The sequence below is a fragment of the Peromyscus californicus genome, unplaced genomic scaffold, assembly GCF_007827085.1.
Source record: "Peromyscus californicus insignis strain IS unplaced genomic scaffold, ASM782708v3 Scaffold_7__1_contigs__length_154581171, whole genome shotgun sequence".
NCBI classification, from domain to species: Eukaryota; Metazoa; Chordata; class Mammalia; order Rodentia; family Cricetidae; genus Peromyscus; species Peromyscus californicus.
The window spans coordinates 19,784,558-19,811,325 of record NW_026294595.1 but is presented as its reverse complement, the minus strand read 5'-3'; the positions used below and the strand labels follow the sequence as shown (position 1 = coordinate 19,811,325).

Below are 26,768 nucleotides of genomic sequence, written 5' to 3'. Positions count from 1 at the left end.
CCTCTGTTGTTTGTTGCTCTTGGTGTATTAATTTCTAGACTCTATGTTCATAGTCATTGAACAAGATTTAGTTTGTTTTAAGCAAGACTCTGTCAGGATATGGAAAGCAGGTGTCCATATTTTACTGTCCACCACAGACTTCACCAGAATAAAAAGGGGATGGAAGGTGGTATGCCCAGTGCATTTTTATGCATTATTTGTTTTCTTCAGTAATAAAAGAAAGTACCATTTATAAAACACCAAGAACCCTGATACAGTGTTTTTATTCTAGTTTATTTCCAGTTTAGAATGTCACAATGTAATTGAATTGTCCCTGCATTAGTAAGCTTGTGTTTATGTCAAATACTGTGAAAAATCCGAGATTTTATCCTATTTGCAAGCCAAATTTTCCTGTCAGAGTTTCACAGATCTTGACAAAAGATATGATTCTCTTGGGTCAAAGACAAAGCATCATCTTGTTCCCAGTGCAGGAAGCAACATTAGCTGCAGGATTCTATTTGTTCCTCTCCGGTTCCAACATCATTGCAAAGATTTCAGAGCAACACTGGGGTGTTTCTGCTCTGATGTGAGACTCCAAGAACATCTCTTGAGACAAACGACCATGTCCCTATTTTACCACACCTCCCAGGGAATTATGTCATCATCCCTCCCTCAGGTAAAAATACTGTCCTTTCATCTCCACAAAACCTTTTATAGCCTCACTCTTCTGTCTGTCTTCCATCACATCTTTATCCTGGAATAGTTATATACAAGAGAGAAAATAATATTCATAAAATGCAACTAGAATTATTTTCCCCAATTTGCATTTTTTCCAACTTGCCAAAATTCACATTGCTGCAGCTGTGCTATTCCATCAAGGTACTCTATTAGTTTCTATTAATCTACATGCCTAGTTTTGTGTCAGTACTATGCCATCTTATTACTATTGCTCTGTAGTGTAACATGAAATCAGTTATGCAGTGTCTCTGACATTTAGATATTTGTATTTTGTTCTGAATTGCTTTGGCTATCTGGGGTCTTCGGTGTTTTTGTGTAAATTTTCAGATAGTTTTCTTATATTTCTGTAAAGGGTGGCATGCGAATTTCCATGGGAATTGCATCAAGATTTAAGGTTGCACCAGGTGGTGGTGGCACACGTCTTTAATCCCAGCACTTGGGAGGGAGAGCCAGGTGGATCTCTGTGAGTTCAAGGCCAGACTGGTCTACAGAGTGAGTTCCAGGAAAGGGACAAAGCTACACAGAGACACCCTGTCTTGAAAAAAAAAAAAAAAAAACACTGAGAGAGAGAGAGAGAGAGAGAGAGAGAGAGAGAGAGAGAGAGAGATTGATTTAAGGTTGCTTTGGCTAGTGTGGTGGTTTTAGTGAAAATAGCTCCCATAAGGTCATGTATTTGAATGCTTAGTCATCAAGGAGAGGAACTCTTTGAAAGAATTACAAGGGTTAGGAGGTATGGCCTTGTTGGAGGAGGTGTGACATTGTTGGAGGAAGTGTGTCACTGGGAGTGGGTTATGAAGTTTCAAAAGCACATGCCAGGCCCAGTCTTTTTCTCCCTTTCTGCCTATATACCAGGTTATAGCTCTCAGCTCTTACTTAAGCACCTGCCTACATGATGCCATGATCCACACCATAGTGATAAAAGATTATACTTCTGAAACTGTAAGCAAACCCCAATTAAATTCTCTCTACTGTAGGAGTAGCCTTGGTATTGCTGCGACAGTCCTGGCCATGCTGCTTGTTGGTGGAATGTGGACTTTGGGACTTCGGATTAGGAAAGCAGTTGAACATTTTAAGTGGAACTTAATGGGCCATACTAGTAGGAGCATAGAAGACAGTGCTGAGTGTGATTTTGAAATACAGGGGCCAATTTGAAGAAGTTTTAGAGGACAAGAATATTAGTAAGTGACATAAAGACCATTTTTGTGATATTTTGGCCAAAATGTGTCTGCTTTCTGCCTTTGCCCCCACCCCCAAAAAATCTGCTTTATTTTAAATGGTAGAGTTTTGAATTTATGGCCTTAGTATTGGGTTTCAAGACAGCCTAGTATTGATGGTATCATGTGATTATTAGTAATCACTCTTAGGTGGATCTATAATGAAAAAGAACAAGCTAGAGAAAGAAAAATGAAAAATGTATAGTTTGAGGAGAAAAGGAGCACTGGGGAGTGTAATGGAGTCCAATGCTTTAGCTATGTCTAATGCTCAAGAAGATAGAAAGGTTAAAGATAACCCTGATGCCAAGTAGAATAAAAGATTGATTGTTATTTATTAAGTGGTGCAATGTTATTCATTAAGTGGTGCTGTTTACCTTGCAAGAAAAGCCACAAAGTACAACAAAACCCACTGTAAGAGTTTATTAAAGCAAGGGAACAACAGAGGTGTGCATAGGCCTATGGAATGATCATGCAGGAAGAGAGAAGGGGGAATAGGTAGAACACGCTTTTATAGGTTCCCCCCCACACACACATATGGGCTTATGTAGCTACACCAAACATGCACATAGATTACATGATCATGCTACCTGCAAATTAAGTGATCATGCACTGCATAGATTATGTAGGAAGTAAGACCCTAGGATGACGAAGCATCTTGCCTGGCTACTGGACGGCGCATGTGTGGTCATGTAGCTGGGGGAGAAGCTGGGAATTTTAACATTGGTGACCTCTGGGCAAGATCCTACACAGATAAGCTTTCAATCTGTGGAAGGAATTAATGAAAAGCTTAAAGAATGTGAGAAAGCATCAACAACAGAAAGCTGATGCAAATGTAATTGAAGAAGGAGTCCAAATTCCAGCCTCATCAGTAGAACCTGCTTTGGCCTTGTAGTTCTGGCTTTAAAGTCAAAGATACAAGAAAGGTTGTAGAATCTTCTGCTGTGGCTCAGGAAAGCTTCTGAGGCCAGGCATATGTCAGGGGTGTCCATACATGGAGGCCCGAAGAGGCCATTGTGTGAAGCTGGGAAATTGAGGCCTGGATTCTGTTAGAGATCCCAAGATGTTGGAGATACCAGAGTCATGGTATACCTGCCATGGAGGTTTGATTAGATAGTGTGAAATCAACCCAAGAGAGAGAAGTGTGTGTCAGTCAACAAAGCTGAAAGGAATTGGAGATTTGAAGAGTGTTTTAATATAAGACATGGAAATGTAGAATTTGGAGTTTATCCTGCTGGTTTTTGGACTTGCTTTGGTCCAGTATTTCCTCACTATGTTCCTTTTCCTCCCTTTTAGAATGGTAATATATATTCTTTGTCATTGTATGTTGGGAATATGTGATACATTTTTTTATTTTGATTTTATGGGGGTTGCAGTCACAAGATGGCCTTGCATATCAAAAGAGTCTTTGTACTCTTGGCTTTTAAGTAGTCTTGAGATTGAAAAACTACAGGGACTTTTGAAATTGTACTGCGTGCATTTTGCATTACGATATGGCTACAAGCCTACTAGGGCCTGTAAGTGGAATGTAGTTGTTTCAGTAAGAATGGCTTCCATTGGCTCATATATTTGAATGTTTAGTCACCAGGAAGTAAAATTGTTTGAAAGGATTACAAGTATTAGAAAGTGTGGCCTTGTTGGAGAAGGTATGATTTTGTTGGAGAAAGTGGATCACTGGAGGTGGGCTTTGAAGTTTCAAAAGCCCACACCAGGCCCTGTCTCTTTCTCTTTTCCAGCCTATAGATCACAATGCATCTCTTAGCTACATCTTACATGCTGCAATGCTCCCTGTAAAGATGAAAATAGAGACTAAAACTGGGAAACTGTAAACAAGCCTATAAGAGTTGCCTTAGTCATGGTGTCTCTTTAAAGCAGAAGGCCATTAAGTAAGACAGATAGTACAGTTATTTTCACAATACTAAGTCTTCTCATCCTTTAGAATGGACATCTTTCCATTCTCTGGTGTCTTCTTCAACTTCTTCAGAACTTTAAGGCTTTCAGAGCAGGGACTTTCACATTCTTAGTGAGATTTATTCCAAGAAATTTAACTTATTTCTTGAAACAATCTTGAATGAGAATCTTTCCCATATCTGGAACTCAGTTTGTAATCCCTTAGTCTTTATTCTAAAAGAGTTGCCATCTAGAGCTCATACTCACTAGCTGGCCAGCACAGCTTGCTGTAGCGCGAGAGAGAAGTGGATATTGAGTTTTCAAAAGAAATCTGCCCAATGACACTAAACCTTCACATGTCTATCAGATTTGAAATTTTATACTATTTTCAAGCAGACAAATTAATTTGTTAGCATATTACAGTCTTAGATACATAATAATTTGTTTCATCACAGCGTAATCTCAGCAATTCTCTTTTGTTAACAGTGCCATCCTTTGCCACCAGAGTCCAAGGACCATTCATCCATGGATAGAAGTAGATGATGTATACAGGGAGTCTGTTCATAGCTGAGCAGCTCTGTGTTTAGGGAACCACCAACCTACAAAGGATGCAGTTAGCAAGTTGCCAAATTTGGACTTGAGCAAAATCATATTATACTGTTGAGGTGATAAATCTGCCTTATGTCCCAGAGGAAGACTTTATTCCTATAGCATCCCAAGCTGTTTACTATACAACCATCCTTAAAAATATAGTGCAAAAGAAAACTTGCTAATGCCTTTGGTTATAAATTCAGATAGGGTCAACAAGATGTTTCAGCAGGTAGAGGCACTCACTAGTCATGCAACTCAGTAACCTGGGTTCAGTGCCCAGTGCCATTGTTGAAGGAGGGAGTCAACTGAGCATTCACACAGAATGTTCTGTAGACGTTTGTTGCATCCATTTAATATATGATGTCATTTAGATCAGCTGCTGCTATTTACTTTTTTGTCAGGATGACATTTCTATTAGTGAGACTTGGGTATTAAAATCCCCCACTAGTATTTTATTGGGGTTACTATCTATCTTCAAATCTAGTAGTGTTTAGTTTATGAAATGACTGCAGTTGGGACTGAAGAGACGGTTCAACAGTTAAAAGCACTTATTGATCTTGCAGAGGACTTGCTTTGATTGCCAGCATCCATATGGCTCACAACCGTTCATTGTCTCCAGTTCTTGGAAACTCAATACCCACTTCAGATTTCTGTGAGCTACAGGCACATATGTTGTACACAGGCATACATGAAGAAAAAAGCACTCATTCAAATAAAATAAATAAATCTTTAAAAATATTAAAAACGAGTCACTTATATTCATTTGTTGAGTTTTTCAGTTTTCTTTTTAAAATTATTTCATGTATACATGTGTGAGAAGGGGACTGTGTATGTATATATGTATAGGTACACATGCCATGATGCCTGTGTGAAAGAGGACAACTTGATGAAGTCAGTTCTACCCTACTGTCGTGTGTTCTGGGGATCAAAGTCAGGTTATCAAGTTTGGTTGCAAGTGTCCTTACCTGAGAAGCCATAACCTTGGCCTCTTCGTTGTTACTTTGTTTTACTAGAAGTGTTTGCAATGTTTAAGAAGGGCTAGATTGTAGTAGAGTCGACATGTCCTTTTTCTCTCCTAGACTGATGTTTAAGAAGGGCTAGATTGTGGTAGAGTCGACGTGTCGTTTTTCTCTCCTAGACTGATGTTTGGAGTGTTATCCACCAATTCTAGTCCTCCCTTAAAGGTAGAAAAATGTACAAGACCTATTACTATCAAAGTTTAAGCCCGATATGAACATACAATAATAGACAAACAGCAAATTCCTCTTCAACGCCATTTGCTGTCGGAAGAAAAGAAACCCTCGTAGAATAGAACACTTTAAGACAGTGTGGAAATGAGCAGAAAATATAAAGGCAGAATTGGGAAAAATAAATAGAATGAGTGAACATTACGAACATAATGGGATATAACAGTTTTGAGTATGAGTAGAACAAAATGATGGCAAAGAAATGAGATCAGACAATCTAAGACAGCCCTGGGTCTCAGGAGGTTGAGAGGCAGAAAACTCACAAAAACCTACCAGAGGAAAATGAAAAAGGAAAGAATGGAGGAAAAAGGAGAGGTTTATGTAGACAAGGAGGAGAGATGGGTGTGTTGAAAATAACTTGGCATTGGTATTAAATATAAGAAATGAAGTTAAGGGGAGAGGCCTGGTTGGGAAGAGTATGAATGCATTCATTTCTAGTAACATTTGAATCCTCCAAGCTTTCCCTATTCCTTTTGAGCACCCACATACCTGCCATGTTTTTGTAAGTTCCTTTGTAAAGTCAGGTCACACACGTCAAGAATGGATAATTCTTCAGTGGCTGTTTGACAAATGCTAGTTTTACCTCTGAAAGACCTTCCAGATATCCAGCATATTTCTTGGAACCTGTTTCTATGTCCATCCCTGTTGTTGCTATTGTTTTTACTATTTGGTTCTTTGAAGGCCCAACACTCAGCTCCTAAATAAATCACAGAGAGGCTTATTCTTTCTTATGAATGCCTGGCCTTAGCTTGGCTTGTTTCTACCAGCTTTTCTTGAATTATCCCATCTATCTTTTGCTTCTGAGCTTTTATCTTTCTCTATTCTATGTACCTTTCTTTACTTCTTACTCTGTGGCTTACTATGTAACTCAGTGGCTGGACCCTGATGTCCTCCTCTCCTTCTCCTTTTTCTTCCTCCCTGAACTTTGCTTCCAAGATTTCTCCCCCTGCTTATTCCCTCTGCCTGCCAGCCCCACCTATCCTTTCTTCTGCCTAGCTATTACCCATCCAGCTCTTTATTAGAGTAATCAGGTGTTTTAGACAGGAAAAATAACACAGTTTCACAGAGTTAAACAGATGCAATATAAAAGAATGCAACCACATTTTTGCATTATTAAACAAAAGTTCCACAGCATAAACAAATGTAACACATCTTCAACTAATATTCTATTACATCTCTAGAGACTCAGATTGACCAGGTTTCTACTTTGTTGAATACTACAGAGTTCTGATTCAGAATTTCTTCCCTGTAGTGTAGAGGTATTTATTGATTATGTTCTAGTGTGTAGACCTATGATACTCAAATTTTCACCTGTGTGTGATTTACTGAGAGTCTGGGGCTCCCTATCTGCCTAATCAGCAAATGTCTTCTAAATCTGACAGAATATTCAGACCGTATCCTCAGATACGAGCTACTATGGGTGCTGACATTTGCCAAGACTGCCAGAGCTGACATTGTACCTGGCATAGTCCCACGTCAATACTGTTTTAGAAGTTTTTAATAAGACAATTGAAGGTGTTAACTTGCTAAAGGAAGGCTCTGTTAGGGTGACACAGAAAGTACTACTTTATATGGTTGGTTTGAAGGAGCTACATAGTTAGGTACTATCGCAGGGCAAAGGGCGACTATACTTTTTTTATTCATTTACTCATTTACATTCATTCAGTATTTATTAAACTCTACTTTTTTATGAGGCACTAAGAAAATCCACGAGGAAGAGAACTGTAAATCTCAACCATCTCTCAAAGAATATGGGTGATAAGTACATATGGGATAATTCAAAAGCAACGGAACTACTATACATTATAAAAACATCAAAATAGCCGGGCGGTGGTGGCACACGCCTTTAATCCCAGCACTCGGGAGGCAGAGCCAGGTGGATCTCTGTGAGTTCGAGGCCAGCCTGGTCTCCAAAGAGAGTACCAGGAAAGGCGCAAAGCTACACAGAGAAACCCTGTCTCGAAAAACCAAAAAAAAAAAACATCAAAATAATGGGTCACATAGGCTCACATGTCACCAATTTAGTCTTCTAATGTTTTTGTAATCTGTAAATAATTTCCCCATGTCACTTAGACTCCTAATATTCTCAAAGATAGAAATTAGAGAAACTGTCTCACAGCAGTTAGATGGATCTCAACTGAAAAAAAAGTGTAAAAAAGATTGGTTGTAGGATGTACACATGCTGATGAGGTAGGCATGAGGATCATGAGTTTAAGGCTAGCCTCGGCTACAAATTTTTAAAAATTCATAAAAAGGAATATACGTTGGCAGTGCTTAGTAGTTCGTCTAAGTAAATGGCAGATATTAAGTTAGAGCTGAAAATTTTAACCATAATTACAAATATATAGGATGAATGTAGTTTAAAAAGCTAGAAGGAAAAAATAATATTGATGTGATTTTAGTTATTTAATAAGTATATTCAAAGTGCAGGTCGATCATAGTTATAAAACATAAATATTTAACATTTCAAACACTGAACAAAGCTGGACATGCATGAACACATTTAAACAGTTTGTAATATTAAAATAAGGCATGTTAGTTGAAACTGATCCCTTTGTCGATACACATAAATAAAATATACTCACATTCTAAAAGTGTGTTTTTTCTGCAGAACTTGGTAACTATCAGTTATGTTCACCCACCCCACATAACCAGTCAAAATCACAAGTGAACCAATCACAAGTTACATCAACAAGACTTTTAAAGATAAAATAGATTAATGGCCTTTGTTACCCAGTTTATTCATAAAGTTCTCACATGAGTTTTGCCTAGGTGTTCTTCAACAGAATCAGATAAGTCAGACTAACCTACTCTTGAGTAGAACTCTGTTTGATACACAAGTCTCACAAAGTTACGTGGATGGTTGTTCATTGATGTCCTGACAATTGCAGTTGACAAGAATCCATTGAAGATAGGTTGTCATTGCACTGAGGACAAAGGCAGACATGTTTATACTCAGTTGTCTATGTATACTCCTTTGATACTTTTCTGATTGGAGAGAGCAGAAACACAGCAAACTATAATCCGTTTCTGACTCCATAGCTACACATGACCCTAATTCCCTCTTAGACATAGTTTTCTCAGCTGTAAATCAGGCTGGCTTCAGTATTTCCTTTTTCTGTGCATATTATATAAATATTAGAGAAAACATAGAAGCTATGTGTATATATGAAAATAAAATAGTAATTATATATTATCAAACCACAAAGAACTGTTATTATGTTTTTACATTATGCATTTGTATGCATACACACACATTTATAGAATTGCATAAACTTTTATATTTTTATGCTTTATAAGAATAATAAGTGATTCTGAATAAAAGGTATCAGAGCAAAACAATGTTGGCATCATGTTGCACAGACTTTTAAATTCATATTTCTATCTATTTAAAAGCCAAAAGTAGATGACATAAACCTTCTTAATTTTTACGGACTATGTTACATAAAAGTCTATCCAGTGAAGTTCAGCAACGTAGCTCTCTGTTTGTTAGAGATGCGTGGAGAGTGGAGGAATGGTGAATAAAGCAAGATCCTGGTGGTAACAGGGAGTGGTGTTCTGCCAAGTCAAATATTTTTTAAATTTTCCACTTTCCCCAAATAATAACTAATTAGACCGTTTTTTCCCTCTAGTGAACATTTACTCACTATGATTTTGCTTTTAGATTCTACCGTTACTTCAGCTGACATCTAGACTTTCATTTATTTTGGGAAAGGTGCTAGGTAGGAATGAATTCAGGGGTTCTCTCCTGCTGAACAAATACTACCATTGACTGTAAAGTCAAGCTTTTCTACAGTTTTCACTTTGAGAGAGGGTCTCACTAAATTGTTCAGGCAAGCATTCCACTTAATCTGTAGTCCACACAGGCCTTGAACTTGCAATCGTCCTCCTGCAATCTCCCAAGCAGCTGAAATAATAGGCCTTCACCACCATGCTCAGCTGACTTTGAAATTTTTAAAGTGAAAATCCCCAATTACGTATCTGCCTGTGGTTTCCTGTGTTCCTCCTGGCTTTATGGTAGCTGTAAGAACTGTTTCTCTCTAGCACGGCTCTTCTAAATCACTCCTACGTTCTGCCAGGGTTCTGGCTTTGAAGACATAGACCATGGAGGTAGGGGGAGACAGAATCTGTTTCTTCATTTTCTCTGGTTAAAATGCATGATCTGATATTATGTCTCTCCTTTCAGGTCTATCATCTGTGTGGCAATTTGAAATTCTCCCTGGGGTCTAAAAGAAGTTTAGTGTTTGTTGAACCAATTGATTGTAATATAAATTAAGGTCTTTTGTGTGTCTGTGGATGCCGTGACAGTACCTGTAGCCTGTGCCAAGGACCAGTGTCTAACACTGTCTTCCACTTATGTATAACATCAATTTTTAATAATTTCATGCACATTGAATTTTTAAAAACACCTTCAGCTGCTTAGAGACTGAATATCTGATATTGTCAACAATGGAGCATAGGATCCTAACATGTCAGCATAAACTCACAAATAGATTTGTTCCTGTAACTGTAAGACTTATAATGTAACTTATATACATAAGACTTCAAGGACATTAATTCAGGGTATAAAATACATTCACAATGTATATTTTTAAATAGAAATATTTAAATGGAAATGGAAATATTCCTCATCTAGCCTGTGCAACCCAAAGTATTATGTTACTTCATCTTATAAATGTAGATATTTGGATTCTAGAATTTAAAAATACATATAAATATACAATGAATATATAATAAAGTAGTATTGCTATATTATTTTAAGGGGTAAACCTTCATTATAATAAAAATTTTATTTATTTTTTGTTTTTTATTTAAAAGTTTTTTTTTTTATTTTACGTACCAATCACAGTCCCCCCCTCCTCCCACTCACCCTCTACCTCCCCCTCAGACCACCCCCCATCCACTCCTCAGAGTGAATCCTTTGTGACTCCATGAAGAGTCAACAAAGCCTGACATATCAAACTGAGGCATTACCAAGCCCCCCCCTCCCCATATCTACGGTGACCAAGGTATCCCTTCATAGGGAATGGGCTCCAAAAAGTCATTTCATGTACTAGAGATAAATCCTAGTCCCACTGCCAGTGACCCCACATACTGTCCAAGCCACACATCTGTCATTCACATTCAGAGGGCCTAGTTTGGTCCCATGAAGGTTCCCCAGCTATTAGTACAAAGTCAGTGAACTCCAACTAGCTTGGATCAGCTGTCTCTGTGGGTTTCCCCATCATGACCTTTGACCCCCTTGCTAATATAATCCCTCCTCCCTCTCTTTGACTGGATTCTGGGAGCTTCAACCTGTGCTTAGCTGTGGATCTCTGCATCTGCTTCCATCAGTTACTGGATGAAGGTTCTATGATGGCATAGGGTAGTCATCAATCTGATTACAGAGGAAGGCCAGTTCAGGGAACCTCTCCACTATTGGTTGGAGTCTTAGCTGGGTTATTCCTTATAGGTTCTTAGAAATTTCCCTAGCACCAAGTTTCTCCCTAACCCCATAATGGCTCCTTCTATCAAGATATCTCTTTCCCTGCTCTCCCTCTCTGTCCCTCCCCCAACTCAACCATCCCATTCCCTCATGTTCTCTTGCCACCTCCCCTTATCTTCCCCACATACTACCAATTTACTCAGGAGATCTTATCTATTTCCCTTGCTAAGGGGATCCATGAATGTCTCTCTTAGGGCCCTCCTTATTACCTAGCTTCTCTGGGGTTGTGGATTGTAGCATTGTTATTCTTTATTTTATGTCTAATAACCACTTATGAGTAAGTGAGTGAGTACATACTGTATTTGTCTTTTGGGGTCTGGGTTACCTCACTCAGAAGTTTTTTTTTTTTCCTAGTCCCACCCACTGGCCTGCAAATTCATAATGTAATTTTTTTTACAGCTGAGTAATACTCCGTTGTGTAAATGTACACTTTCTTTACTCATTCTTTGGTTGAGGGGCATCTAGGTTGTTTCGAGGTTCTAGCTATTATGAATAATGCTGCTATGAACATAGTTGAGCAAGTATCTTTGTGTTATGAATGTGCATCCTTTGGGTATATGCCTAAGAGTGGTATTGCTGGATCATGAGATAGATTGATACCCAGTTTTCTGAGAAACTGCCACACTGATTTCCAAAGTGGTTGTACAAGTTTGCACTCCTGCCAGCAATGGAGGAGTGTTCCCCTTACTTCACATCCTCTCCGGCATAGACTGTCATCAATGTTTTTGATCTTAGCCATTCTGACAGGTGTCAGATGGTATCTCATAGAAAATTTTATTAATGGTAATTTTACTTTCATCACTGATATTGGTATTTGTCTAAATAGTTATCATTAAATCCATATTTGTTTTTCAGTGACTTACAAAAGAGCCCCAAAGAAACAGAAAATTTTTCTTTAATCAGAGGCAAAAGTACTTGTTTTTTCACTGTGACAAATAGTCAAATAATTCTCTTTAAGAATCTGTGAATGAACCTTGACTTCCTATGATCTTCTTGTATTTCTAATAGAAGTCTTAAATTATTTTATCCTTCTCTAGTGGGTAGTGTGTATGTGTGTGTGTGTGTGTGTGTGTGTGTGTGTGTGTGTGTGTGTGTGTGTGTGTGTGTATGTGTGTGTGTGTGTGTGTATGTGTTTATGTATGTATGTATGTATGTGATGTGTGTCTGGGTATGCATTTCTATTTCTATGTGCTGTGTGTGTGCATGTGTGCTTGCACATGTGATACACTTGTTCATGTTCACTTCTTCCTATGTTTAAGTATGGCTGTGCACATGCCCTGATCTGGTGAATGGGTAGGAGTCAGAAGACAAGCTTCGGTGTTAATCTTACCTATGACCTTGTTTGAAACAGGGTATCTTCTGGTTGTCACTGTATAAAGAAAACTGTCTGGCTTGTAAGATTTGAGATTTTCCTGTCTCCACCCCCACTTAACAGAAGGAGCTCAAGGATTACAAATATACATACCACTGTGTCTTTTGTACATGCACTCTGTGATGCTAAACTTGGGCCTTAAGCCATGGAGGCCTGAGCTTTACCCGCTGATCTATCCCTCCAAGTCTATAAACTCTTTTTACCAAAGAATTATACTTCAATGATACTACTTAAAGTTTATATTATCATTATTATTCTTATAAGGAACAGTATCATTTAATTTAGAAAAGGTTTTCCCTAGGCTATAATGAGTATTTTCTGTGATTGATGAGCAGAGAAAACAGAGATAGGCAAACTAGTTAGGAAGCAACTAAAGCACAAGGAAATTACAATTTGTCTTTATTTCTAGAAAGAGCAGAACAGATAAGGTGAAATCAAATTAAAGAGTCATAGAGATTGTGATGGATAAGAAGTAGTGAAAACTCAGGTTTAGGGTGTAATTCTCACTGGAAATGTACCACTGTCAAGTAGAAAATAAAAAGGGAAATTGTGTTTGGAAAAGAGAAAGGCCTTGATATATGTTATTGATTCATGAAGTTATATGTTAAATTTAAATGTTGAATGTCCAAATGTACAGACACAACCACTTCGAAAACAGTCAGAGATCATACTCCATGCTTTGAGTCACTAGTAAAAGCAGAATTGGTGACTTTAATAAGCACAGAACCTGGTAAAAGGCTTTAGAAATATGTCATAAGTATGTTGGTCATCCTCTGCCTAGAGTAACCCCAATAAACTTTTAATACTTTTGTTTAATCCAAAGGGATTATGAGGGGAAAATGAGACAATAGCGATATAAAAACTTGGACTCTCCATGAAATCTTGATTTCTTGTGTAATTTAAGATATAATGGGCTACACTTTCATTTTTAAGACTATGTAAACAAACATAGGGGAAATAATTGTAGAGAGATAATTTCCTGGTATAAGAAAAATTAATTTTAAATGAAAAGCATGGCCATTGGTCACATTAAATGGGAAGCAGGGGTTGTACGGAGGTAAACCTGAAATATATGCCCCAGATTTAGGTATGGCTTTAAAATGTAGAGTGGAAAATGCTTGTCTGTGGGTGAGCTACATGAGAAACTCTTGTAAATTGTTAGTAATGGGAATTGTCACAGCACTACAATTAGTTTCTTAATTCTTTGAGTTGGGGTTTAACATTGTGGTAGCCTATATCCTATTGAACTATCCAGCTTTACATAAAAGAAAACAGCCTGGAGTTAGTTTGTGCTGGGCATTCCAAGAACCATGAGGACCTGGCTTCAGTTCTAGTTTGCCTCCTTTCTGTGGTTGCATTCATTTCTGTCCTTCATGTGAACCTTCACATAGCAAAGTAGGCAATGTCAGTGAGCGTTACTGCTTGACCACCACAGTCTCGTAGATGCCCTCCATTCCCTAATTACACTTCCACTCTGAAACAATTTACTGCTCTTTTTCTTCTTTGCTCTCATATTTATTTATGCTAATATATTTTAGTGAACAGTTTAATTTTGTTTTCTCTTCACAAAATAATTGCCAAGTCTAGGACAATGACACCCCAAGCATAGTTTTAAAGGTAATCCTGGTCTCCATGATTCCAAAATATACCCAAACTTCCTCGTTAAAAAAACAAACAAATGTATGTAGCCTTCAGTTAAGTTCAAACATACAAATTTATACTTACATTTGTTTCTGGAAATTTGTATTCTGGTTTAACCCACAAGATATACAAGCAAGTAACTAAAATGTTGATTGTTATAAGGTGCAAAGCAGAACTATGTATATTTATATGCTGGTGGATAATTTATACTACCTTTTAAATCATAGTCAGTTTCATGATTGTGGTAAAGCTGCTTCTTAAATAATGCATCCATACCATCATTTTTGTGGATCAAAACACTTTTAGTATTTGAGTTAAATTCAGAGAAGGTCTATATGAGATTAGAAAGCTTATGTTGGCTCTTTAAGGCTTAGATTGTAGAAAGAAATCATTAAATTCTGACACAATGATGAGGACAAGACTGAAATGGTTATTAGTGGACTGTAATGAGTATGTTGGCGTTGGGATAAAAGCATAGACAATAATGTGTTTTGACCATACATAACAAATAATTCTACCTGCTTGTTCATTAAAGAGAATGAGATTTGCAAAAGATCTGAAAAGTTAGTTTCCATTCAGGGTAAAATCTGGCAGGAGCATATAAAGGGTACAATTGGTAAAATTCTCGTGTAGCATTCACAAAGCCTGGACTTCACACCCCAGCACCATGTGAACAGGGTGGAGTGGCATAAAAGCCAGTGATCCTTTCACTTGGAATGTCAAGGCAAGAGAAACAGAAGTTCAAGGGCATCCTCATCTTCATACTCAGCTAGAGGCCAGCTTAGGCTTCATAAGACCATGCTTCTCAATTTTAGAAAAGAAAGAAAAAAAAATCTGACAGGAGCAGCAGAGCATGTATACACTGCTGCCTTACTAGTTAAGTGAGCCAGGCTCATCTTAAAGGCTGTGCTGCATCAGCCTGGTATACATTTGCATGGACAGTGGTTTTGAGGCTAGCAGATTGCCCTAACTTGTTCTTTTCAGTGTTCATGTTCACATTCCTGACACACTGGCTGAAAAATAAAGAGTGAAGCAGTTGTTTGAACTTACCCACTCCTTGCAATTTTTTTTCTGAAAATATTGCTTGCTAAACCATTCTTTAGTTTATGAATACTGAAAGTCTAGTTGTTACAGGTAAGCCCCGTGTTCCCTGTTTTACAATCATCCTCACTATAGTTTCATGAATTTGCTATTATGATTGTTATTATAAAGATGGGAAATCTGAGGCTTAAAGAATGTGTTGTTAGTGAATGGTTTGCCTACCTAAGTAATCCATTTTCCTCATTTCCTATACTGCTGCTTAAAATAATGAGGCAATAGGAAGAAATGGGTAACTCACATACATCATGGCCCAATTAGATTCCTTTTTGCTGTGCCACACTTTTAAACAGACTGCCACTGTTGGTTGCCTTTCTCCTAAGCAGAATTGTCTGATAATAATTCATTAAAATTACTTTTCTTTCCTTTATGCTAGCTTTAAAGTGACCTCCTGCCATATTGCTAAGGTTAAAAACACTTTGCTCCCCATGTTCAGTTTATCTTTATGCTTGTTCAGACAAGAACTGAAACTGGATTGCATTTGACAACAGAGTGTAGAGACAGAAATTTTGTAGTGCACCGAGCTTCTGCATACATGTATCAATTCAGAGTAGATGGATCTCCAGGGGGAGGGTGAAGAAGACACTGAACTGATGCTCATTCAAGACTGCAGAGGTGCAAGCATATGTCACAGCATTGCCATTTATAATTTGTCAGTGACTAAATACTAAAACAAAAAAAATGAGACAAAAATACACGGTCTCAGTGTTTTCTAGGTTTTGAAAATGGTAAAGGACAAACAGGGAACCTATTGCCTCTTGGCATAGTCATTAGGTAGTTGAAAAGTTAGTCATTTAAGCTGAATGCATATCACTGTCAGCTGAAGAGTGCAAATAAAAGATGGACAGTCAAAACAATATGATATTAATATATGACCCAAAGTTTATTCTTGTGAGAAAGCCCTGCTCCATTTTTCTCATATGTTCGATATGCATGTACAACTTCTTTGACCAGTAAAGTATAAAATAAGTTACTTGAATTGCTTATAGATAGACACTTTAAGAGCCAGGGTGTAGGTACCTACATTTCAAGTTCTTACCTGGTAACTGTGAAAGCATGTGCTAAATGGAGCAGCAGTTTCCTTCAGCCTCTAAAAGATTACAGATTGGGCAGCTTTGCGTTGCTGAAATGAAGCACTTATGAAGTATACTTTGAATAGAGTTTTATTAGCTCACAGTTTGGAATGCTCATGTCCAAAGTCAGGCAATCAAGCAAGGATCATTTGTTTGGATGGTGGTGAGGGCAGGAAATGGGTGCACATCATGGTAGGACCCTGTATAAGTGACATCTTGGAAAAGAGTAGAGAAAGGGAGAGACTGGTTTCCTGGTTCTTGTTCTGAAAGTAGACCTCCTTATCACCTTGGCTGATTATGGATGCCTGAGGCCTGAGTCACGTGTTCTTGGTTTCTTATGAAAATAATAAAAAAGTCGCAAAATTTTTCAAAAAAAGAAGCTAGATAATGTTATTTGGAGCCTAATAATACTACAGATTAGCTCTGTCAAAACTGACAGCTGGGCAAAGGGAGACTCTCACACCCTACAGCCTGTAGTTGCTTTTTATGGGGCCTAACAGAAGGAGGGGCTAGGAACTGAAGAGGGTGTTTCGGGTGGTTATCTAATTTCATTGATAAATTTGGTCATATTGTCATTTTCCCACTACACAAATTCCTTCCCATGATACATCTGATTGTACTCTTATGCTGGTGCAATTTATGCATAAGCATAAAGTTACAAATAGGGAATTCTCCCTAAAAATTTCAGAGACGCACAATCTTACCCTACTGCACATACATCCCAAGCCAGTTCCGGTTGGATCTGGATAGTCCTTCTATTCTTCATCCCTGGATACATTAGGGATACGCTTGAATATAAACTACCTCAATTGTATAGTTGCTAGGGGTGAGGAAACTTACAGTATTGTTCAGAGATAGTAGTACATATGCTGACAGAGAGCAGAGGGGGTTCCAAGGTTGCTCAGTGCAGTGTTGGGATTGTTGTGTTTATGTTCACTGCAAGTGCAGAGGAAGGAATTAGACTGCAAAGTAGTTTTTTATAAGGAGGGAGGGGTGAGGCACGTCTTTAATCCCAGCTCTTGGGAGAGAGAGGTGGGGAATCTCTATGAATTTGAGTCTAATATTATCTACATAGTACATTCTAGGCCAGTCAGGGCTAAATAATGAGACTTTTTTTAAAAAACAAAATCAAAACTTGAGGGGTATATGTACATAACCAGAACTATAGAGAGTCCTAGGCAGAGCTCTGTCCTGTTGGCCTGTCTCACACCTGCTGTTGGGCTCTGTTCTGTTTCCATGGATCTGTCATCACTCAGTAGGAAAAACCCAGGAACCATGCCTTTAATCACCATTCATCCCTGGGGGACACAAACCATTTTCGAACCACACAGATCTGTAGTGACATAGTGAGAACTGAACTGGGTTTTGATATTTAAAGTTGTTACTGCAGAATAGACCTGTCTATTCTGTTTCATTACCATGTTGTAGATTTCTTTATAGTGTGAATTATATCTTACTAGTATATCCCCGCCATAGAAATAGTGTCATAAATATCACATCATTGAATGACTTAATGACTGAAGAAATAAATATTTGCTACACTCTTTGGGAACACAGGCTTACGTGGCATAGCAAGAACAGCAGTATGAGAGCCATCTGGAAATGAGGAAAAGTTATTTGCATAATGTATGGGCTATAAATAAATGTATTTCACTGCTACGTGCCAAAGGTTACCACTAATTGTGTTAAGGAGCAGGAGGAAGAGCCTGGGGACTTCCATTAGTGAAGAAACTAGAAGTTCTTGCCAATCATAAGAAAGGCAACAGGGAATTTTAAGGTGAAAGGACTACTCTCTCTCTCATTTTTATCTTGTTCACATGAAACAAATGTGCTACCATCACAAATTTCATTGTAGTTTGTACAGCGGTAACTGCAGAACTTTTTCAGAGCAAGGTAAGATGAATGAGACTTATGAATTGCCTAGTGATCCAGAAACACAGCCAGTTCTTACACATGTAAAGGAAAGAATTGGTTAATAGGAAAATATGTATTATAAAAAGTAAACAGTAATAAATGTTAACTGAAATGAACAGACACAAAACACAGAGAAAAGAGTTTGTTTTCTTAGGTGACATAGTACAGAGCTGCTCAGGCATCCCTTATTGACCAAACATGATTACTACCTGCTAAGGTGCTTCTACGTGGGTTAGAGAAGTATACACATGACTGAGTAGGAAGTCTTGACATCTGTGGATGGGTCAGTCACTGTAAGTGCAATTGACAGCATAGTGTTGCACTGTTCCTCACCTAACTATGTAGATTAGTTCCACTTCTCCCATCTTCCTGGTTTCCTTAGGAAAACTGTTCGAGGAACTTGCACCTGAAGCTTCCAGTGGAACTTGGTGCCATAATATTCTCCACTCCATTTCCAGTTCTCATGCCTGTACTTCTCACACCTCCCACCCACCTCAACCTCATCTTGAAGTTCTGGTGCCCATGCTGTTCTTTTTATGTCTATCTCAACTACTCATCAAACTCCTCTAGTTGGATGTATGTGAGCACTGTGATAGGAGTCCTACTGAATGAAAAAAGGGACATTCTGGTTTTTAAAATCTTGCCTGCGTGCAACCCCAGTTCTTCTTTTCCTGATTGTGTTTTGTTTGTTTGATATTTTGCTTTCTGGATCTTAAACTGTGAGTCTGGCTGGCCTCAAAAGTAAGATCTTCCTCAGCCTCTCAAGTCTTGTAATTACAGATGTGCCAACACATTCAGCCAGTATGTCTAACTTTAAATCTTCCTTCCATACCCATCCTTTCCTTAAGGTAGAAGATGTATTACAACCTCACGGAGTCGTTTCCTTCCCCAAGTAGCAAATTGTCAATTCTTGTAACAAAGTCTATAGCTGAAAGTGAAGACCAAAATATAAACGGCACTGGTAGTCTCCTTCAAGAGTAGTTTGGGGAAGAATAGGAGTACTCTCTTGTGGAGGGACTTGTCATTCTCAAAAAGAAAATGTGCAGTCTGCAATGAAGCATGGTAATACCTATGAAGGAACTGTAGATTAGAAATAGAAGAGAAAACATTTCAGGGTGAGCTGTGTCACACTGCCATTACCAACTCCTATTTACAATGAAAGTAAACAAGAAGTTGGACATTGCGGGGCACATTTGTAATACAGGGAGCCGAGGTGGGCTGGGAGATTGTCAGTTTGGGGCTAGCTTGTTCTAGATGGCAAAAACTTCTCTCAAAAAAAGGAAGAAAGGAAGAAAAAGAAAGAAAGAAGGAAGGAAGGAAGGAAAGAAAGAAAAACTTCCTATGTCCTTTAAAATTTATAGTATTTTAGGAGGTTAACACAGAAGGGCACAGGATGCCTCATGAAACTCAAAGAGACTGGACAGTTCCTATTTTGATCTTGTCTATTGACACAGCTGGGGGGAAAAGCAAAACAAAAGAGAAACAATGAGAAGCCTAAGTCTCAAAAGTTTATTGGGTTAGCAAAATATTAACTGTATTGATGAAAACTTTTTGAAGTCAACTGGCTTTCCAGAAAAACAGACTTCCTGGGTCTCGGTTTCTGAGATGTTATCAGGGCTGCAATGACAGCAGGATGGGCATCAGAATCTGATTGCAATAACAACACTTGCTCTTCTGAGACCAACCATTCCAAGAGGCTGTACTCTAAGAAAATGATGGTGTTGGTTATGCTGCGGTGCTGCTCGTGCCTGGCCGCCGCCTGCGGTGGCCATGCCGGCAGAAGAGAGTGCTGATCAGAAGAATCACAAGCCATGGTTACCTTTTTAGAGCTTTATTGGGTGTGGGGGGGAGACACAGAGAGACAGAGACAGAGAGACAGAGAGGACAGACAGAAGGAGAGAGAACGGAAAGAGAAGGGGGGAATGCACAGAGGGCCTACCTGCTTTTTAGGCTGGGATGCCGTCACAGGCTGGTGACGTAATTAAGAACAGAATCCTTACAGATGGTCCTGTTGAAAATTTTTTATTCCAAAGAACTCACTTTAGCCACCACAATGTGCTTTAATTATTTCACTAAGTCTATAAGAACAACTTATTTTGTCACTGTTGTACCCCGTTCACGAAACCCCCAGGGACCACCTAGGAGCCAGTTTCCTATTCGAGCACCTAAGGGTCCTTTTATTCAGGTTCAACCTGGGCCACCGCATGGCAGATGGAAGGAAATGTGGCAGCGGCCACAAGCCCAGGTGTAGAGGATTTTTATAGGGGAAAACCACAAGCCAGGAATTGGTAAATTGGGATTGGGCAGAAAGGACATGGGGCAAGGTGATTTTTCGAAACTATTGGTCTAGACTTTGGGCATGAAATCACATTTGAAACCATTGGGTTAGACTTTTGGCAGGGAACCACAACCTGCTGAACAGGATTATGTGGATTGCTCAGCAGGATTATCTAGATATCTTCAAGGGCCATAAACCACGGACAGGATGTCTGCAGGAGGATACTGCTCTGGATCCGTTCCAGTTGTCATGGTTCATTCCTGAGGTCCTTCCTGGAACTGAGTACAGCAGGTGGTCTGAGATGGTGGCCCTTTCCCTAAAATGGAGCCTGTACAGTTAAGTCTAGGCCTCATAGTCACTTTTTAAGAAAGCTTCTATTATTGTTCCTCTGAAACCGTGCATAAGAATAACCACAGACAGCTATCTCTTTAAACTTATTTATAACAGAACAGATTTTTCAAAACTGAGACTTCTTAGCACACTGTGTGAAAACCCCTGTTTCTTACTGCTTTTGAGTCAATAGGAAATCTAGGTGTTTCCCATCCTGTGGCATTCCAAGTGCCCCCCCCCAAAAAAAAAAAAAAACTGAACCTAAAGATGCTTTTCTCCAAGTGGCTTCTCCTAGAGATGAGGCTGCTTCCCACCCAGGGTGCCTTTGTCCTGTAGATTAACTACCTTGAATTCTTAGGAAACTCATCTACATAAATTGATTGCTGTCTGTTTGCATATCAACATAGACAGCTGCTTTGGAGGTTGAGAGAGCCAGGCAAATATCATGACAGCCTGTCCTAATAACTCAATTAAAAAGTAGGCTTTGGCCCTTGCTTCTTGGAACTGAGCAGGCAGTTTCTGAGGAAGCAATAAAGGACAATCAATCTTCAACACCCCTGACAGCAGGGACAGTAGAGATAGCATATACCAAGCCTGGGCCACTGAGCCAGCTCCCACAGTCAGAGCATACTAGGCCAGCCAGCCTCCACCACAGCTCAAGGTAATAACCAAATAAAGACAAAGCCAAGGACTTGTCCAGGCCTGCCCCAAAATGGAAAAGCTGTAGCTATAACCAGCTCCTGCCAGCTCTAGCCAATTAGAACATACTAATATGATTGCCACTTGTGTTAGCCAATCATATCTGAAATGGCCTAACTGCCCTAGGAACTCCCCTTGACTGTGCTTAAAAGGAGCCTGGGAGCTCTCTCAGGGTCATCCCCACCTTGCTTTTGTGTAGGATGGTCAGCCCCAGCATGCTGGAATAATAAGCGCTCTTGTTGATTGCATATGTGAATGGTGGTCTTTTGTGGAACTTCCAGGACCCTAACAGAAGTGAGTGTGTGTGTGTGTGTGTGTGTGTGTGTGTGTGTGTGTGTGTATAATTGTGTCTGTGTGAGATATATTTTTGAAAATGTACCTTGGAGCAGAAAGTGTGGAGGTATAGGGAGGTATAGAGAGGAAAACACTCAGCTTTTTGCTGTTCTGTGGCCTCCAACTGGTAAACTTAATAGTTTCCACTTTTTTAGAGCAAAGAGAACAAAAAAGGATGTACTAATGGTGAGTGTGGGATAGAAAATTGAGACCAACCAGCATAGTTGTTATTTTTATTTTATAATTCCTTTTTCATATTCAAATGCTGATGGTAATTTCCACTTTTGAAATTAAGAAAGTGAATCAAACTAACTGTAAAAGAAAATGGGGAATCTTCTTTGCTATGGATGTTACACTGCTTCTAAGACAATAGTGTCCAAAGTAGACTCTCTTCTAAATATGTCCACATGTACGTGTTATCAAACACACAACCCTGATGTAGTTATACTTACATTCTCAAGTTATTTCTGTTCATTGCTTGCTCTTCAGTAAGACACAGGTATTCAAAATGGGCTTGGTCACTCTGTACATTTGAAAGATGAAATCAGAAATACTTGTATTTCCCATTCTCTGGCATATGTTTCAGAATATTATCATTTATTGCTCTTCAAGTTTAAAAGATTTGTGCACTAACTGAAAATTGATACCCAGTCTTTATAAATAAAACTGTAACATGTTAACAGAAGTCTACACTATAAACTGTTTATGCACTAATTATCATAATTCAGTGTTTTACTCTACTTAAAGAAAGACTTTTTATCCATACATAATTAATTAAAATGTGAATGTCTATGAAAATCTATCTAGGCTTCTGAATAATCAAAATGAAGTAGGCAGAAGAGTTATAGAAAGAAATGTAGGAGTTTCATGTGGTGACTGTAAACAAGCATAGTGAACTGTGGGTAACCCTCACCCGAGGAATTTTTAAGCATAATTCCTGTTGTCAAATAAATATTTTAATTTAAAAAGGCTCAAAATTATAGATAGTAAATCAACACTGTGATAGTTGGACTTCAAACTTATGGAGTTTCATTACTCCACAGAGCTTTAAGAGCTGTAAACCGTAATTTACTAAGTAATAATAAAGTATGTAGCATTACCTAAATATCTGAATTGAGATGTGCTGTTTCTTTACCATTTCTAGGACCAAATTTCTAGTAACACACATGTATAGGTTACTTTCTGTTGCTGTGATAAAACATCATGACCAAGGCAACTTATAAAAAGAAAGGATTACTTGCCTTATAATTCTAGAGGGATATGAGTCCATGATGGCAGGCAGCCATGGCAAGAGGCAGTGGTCAAAGCTACAGAACCAGTTAAGAGTTCACATCTCCAACCAGAAGCAGGAAGCAGACAGAGCAAACTGAAAATGACATGAACCTTTAAACTCTCAAAGCCCACTACCAGTGCCTTACTTTCTTCAACAAATCCACACCTCTTCAGCCTCCCCAAACAGCACCTCCAACTAGGCACCAGCTATTCAGATGTCTGAGATTATAGGGGATATCTCCTTCAGATTATTACAACATACTTTCTATATGGTGTAGGTTTGTTTGTTAGTATATTTATTTTTTGTTGTTGTTGTTTCTGCCTTGTTGTGTTTTGCTTTTGACACAGGGTTTGTCCCTGGCAACTGTGGTTCCAAGGGTTCTCAACACCTCATATTAAGTAGCAATGTACTTGACTATAAGTTATCCAGTTCCCCTGCATAATTTAAATGACCTCTAGGTTATTTAGACTATTCAATACAGTGTATGTAGTATGTAAATAGTTGTTACAGAGTACTTATAGTGTAAGGCCCCACAAAAATGACTGAACATTGTGTTCAGACAATTTTTTTTCAAAAAGTTTTTAGTTCTTTGTTGATATAGAAACAAGAAACATATATGACTCATAATAACTTCTAGCATATATGAAACCCCAAGCTCAAGAGAAGATTAGTTTAAAAAAGAAAGATTACCTTTCCATTGAGTACTAAAGACACATAGGAGCTAAATTAGCTCAGTAGGCTATATTTCTACATTTATATCTCTATCATTGATTATCTATCATCTATCTATACATATGTATGTAGCAATAATAAAGAATATGAAGCACAAAAGTCACCTTTCAAAGTTTTTGCTATTTGCTTATGACATTTATTAAAAATGAATGTTTTAATTGATAACAATTTTTAATAAACTAACAGATATCAATGTGAAGTATTAATACATCACTACTTTGTAACAATCCAAGACAGTTCACACTAAAACAGACCTGGTAGAACTCTGAAAACAAAAGCCATTTCCTTGTTTTTAACATGTAAATATTGAAGTCATTTAGTTTTTGTTAGAGAAGAGGTTCAGTCCCTGGAAACAGAGCCAGGTTGTCAGTTTTCTCAGCACTCGAGTTTGGAAATATTAGTTAACAAAGAAAGTACTAATAGTGTTTGGAACATTAGCCTGAGAACCATTTTCCATTTAGTCTGCAGTTAGTTAATCGAGTGTATGTTCATTTGTCCACATAGGCTATAAAATCCTACAATGAAGATGTAATTATAATTAACATTGCTGACCAGTTAAAAGGCATAAACATAGCATGGCCATCAATATGCAGTCTCTATTCGCTGACATTTCCAGTTATACCAGATGGTGACTTTAATGATGGTGCCTGGTGGTGCTTCTAATGATTTCTCTGCCTGATGGTTCTTTTATAGGGTCTGTCACATCATAGAAGGCTGAAGGGTAACTTAATAACGATCTTCAAGCATATGAAGGGTCATGAAGTATATGGTTATGAAGTGACCAGCTGTTACTCATCCAAACAAGCAGTAGTACATTTCAACTGTTCTGGGAAGATTTAATTTGGTTGGGAGGTGGAACATCCTGATAATAAAAAATACTTCATGGTGACAGATACCAAAATATTTTTAAGCATTTTCTTAAAAACAGAACACACACTTTTTCTTTTATTTTGGTGATATATCAGAATCATTGAAGATCTATTAGTCTATATTTTTAAATTTTCATATTCCAACACAAAGTGGGATTGAATCATGACCATAATTTAGTACCTACACGACTTTGTGTAAATTAATTATTCAACACTTTCTGTCTTTTTTCCCCCATACTGCAGATGACAGGACCTAATACATAGCAGGGAAGTATTCTGCCCCAAGCTATATTTGCAGACCCAACTTTATGTCTTTATTGGCTTGTGTCTAAAACGGGGATTAGCTTTTTTGTCTCAGTAACTAAGGCCAAGTTTCAAATATGTTTGTATGCTCTTATTTGGCTTTTCTTCCATGGAAATAAAACCTGGTGCTACAGTGTTCTGATTTTAGTATCTGGAGTTCCAGGGATAATGAAGACTTTTATAATTATGTGGGAACACACACTTGAAAGGTTTATTCTGACACACACATACTGCCTGAGAAAGACCTCTTTTATAATATTAAGTGAAATGAAAAGAGCTGACTCTCCTTTAGAGTTTTACTTAACTATTCACTATACAATCCACACCAGGACATTTAACTTCTCTACCTTCTATTTTTCTCATTGGATAAAAACAAACAAACATCTGGGAAGCTGGCACTGAGGGATGCATTTTGCTATCCCCCTTTTCATAAGGGATGGAGGCATTGTGAGAAGGTTGGGAAAGAGCATGCAGCTTGTGATGTAGACAGTAGATTTTGTGCTGCAGTAGTTATTTGACATTGAACCAAATGAGAGGCATTGGTTCTAATGAATGTCAAGGAAGTGAGATGAACTAAACCTCAAGGCATTTGCTTATGAATGATTTGATTCACAAAGAGTATACCTCAGAGACTGTACAAGATACCCAGAGTTTATTGGAATCACACAGCAAGAGGGTGAAGTCCGATCACGACAGGAAGATGTGATTCTGTGGTCCAGGGAGGCTTCTCTGAAAACCAGACATTTGCTACTTTCCCTATTTAAGGAGATGGATCCAGACTCTGGAAAGAGGCGCAGTGGGGGTTGAAAGTAAAGATCCAAACAACCTTTGCCCACTGCTCTCATCCAGATGTGGGGATGGCAACCACACAACAGTGACAAAGGTATTGATTAGCTTAGCTCTTGTCTCTGTCAGCTACTGTCTGATCGTACTAATCAATTTCTTCATGGGAAAATGGAGAAGAAATCAGAAATACTCTGAAAATATGATTATTTTGCTTTGCACCTTCAAAATACTTAACAATGCCTTTCAGGTCTGTTTTATGTTAGACTTGAAGGGGAAGTGGAATGGATGGTGGGTAAACAGGTTCACTGAGGACTCAATTCTATTGCTCATTGTTTTCTGATGTTGTAATTGCTTATTTCAGTTATCTTCAATTGATGTCTACTTTCTCAAAGCCTACTCAAGTTGTAGGTATATATACATTTACTTCTCTTTCAGTATGAAGATTTACTCAATGTCATTAAATATTCAAATCATACAATTTGTTGTAAGATTTAGTGTCACCCTGTTTGGAGATTAACTAAAATTCTAAAAAAAAAAAAAAAAAATGCAAATTCCCACTCCACACCTTGATTATAGTTGTGGAAACAACTTTTTAGATTATTGATATCGTAAAGTATAAGATAAATGCTAAAGATGGTAAAATCAATTAAGGAGTTAATGAATGTAACTAACACTTAGAAGAGGAGACTATGTACCCTACTGTAGTCCAATGGAAGATGTTATCTCTCCAAAATATTGTCCAAGTTCATGGAAGTAAATCTGAAGTTAGTGTTGGCAATAAGGTGGGGACTGAACAGCTCAACTCAGTCTAATGATTAATGTTTTGCCAAAACATCTGAAACAGCTATCAGCATAGAAAAATCCCGTCAATGTTCAAAGGCAAGTAAAGGTACACAGTGTGATTGTCTCAGGATCCTTTCTCACCT

General features: G+C 38.2%; 1 protein-coding gene and 1 non-coding gene across 6 annotated transcripts in view; both read left to right on the top strand.

The window, feature by feature from the left end:
- The window catches only part of Lrp1b (LDL receptor related protein 1B), a 1,950,932-nt gene that overhangs the window by 955,280 nt on the left and 968,884 nt on the right, over nucleotides 1–26,768 (top strand). The gene's annotated exons all lie outside the window — the stretch shown is intronic.
- Nucleotides 19,581–19,695, top strand: LOC128102762 (small nucleolar RNA SNORA26). The gene has a single exon (XR_008215523.1). It is a non-coding gene; the product is annotated as a small nucleolar RNA SNORA26 (small nucleolar RNA).